Consider the following 1055-nt stretch of genomic DNA (forward strand, 5'->3'; position numbering starts at 1 on the left):
ATTCAATATGAAGTTCAGTCCTGTTCAGAGAGTGATCTATACCATGCTTAAGTCCTGCTTAAGCTCTAGCTTTTAGGGTTTGAGTCAATTTTAACTGGGGTATAGATTTTGTGCTCACTCCTGCATATAAATTAATCCCACTTTGGATGAGAAAACTGAGCCTTATTTCCCCTACAGTTCTCTTCTCTCTTAAGAGGACTACTGGCTTCAAAATGAAGATCACTTAACATAATCTGTATAAAAGATCTTCATTAAATGTGAATTTATGTGATTCTGCTGAAGAGATCTCTCTTCAGTATGACAGTATTTAAAAATGCCTTAACAGAAGAAATAGGTATTATTTCATAGGGATTATGTGGCATTAACTTTGTCACTGAATAATTTGTATGTATAAATAAATTCAGACAAGTGAAACTCATGGTCAATTACCCATTTTCTTGCAGAAGCAAGATAGTGCAAATCCTCTTTCTCCAGATACAAACCTGCTCTTTTTAGAAGTGGCTTGAGCATTGGTGATGCATACAGGAAGCACAGTGGGGGGAGCACGTGCCCCCCTTCCCCCCCCAAATTGGCTCCTGGAAGTGAGGGCACCGGGAGAAGCACCAATGGGCCCCCCCTGCAGCAAGAGAAATGCCAATGTGCCCCCTTTGTGCTAAGAGAAGCGCCGGTGGCAAAACCAGAAGTGTTGGTGGAAGTGTCACTGGCACTTCCAGTTTCACTGCTGGTGGTTCTGGGATCAACGATTGGCCACTGGGGGACATTCCCCCTCCCCCCAGTCAGCGATCAGCTGCTGAGGGACACCACTTACCCCCGATCGGTGATCAGCGGCTTGTGCCCTCCCAGAATCATAAGGCACCAGTTGCCCATGACAAGCCATAAATGCTATTCATTTCAGTTCAAGTTAAAATATGGCCACTGTCCCAGATGAGCAGTTTGTTCTTGCAAGGTTATGATCCAAGATATCAAGAGAGTTTAATTCAAAATAAAAGTGGATGCTGTGGGATAACTGGCAAGCTTTTCCCATCATTGTGTGCTAACAGCAGCTTCCAAAATTT

The sequence above is a fragment of the Alligator sinensis genome, unplaced genomic scaffold, assembly GCF_000455745.1.
Source record: "Alligator sinensis unplaced genomic scaffold, ASM45574v1 scaffold812_1, whole genome shotgun sequence".
Taxonomy (NCBI): Eukaryota; Metazoa; Chordata; order Crocodylia; family Alligatoridae; genus Alligator; species Alligator sinensis.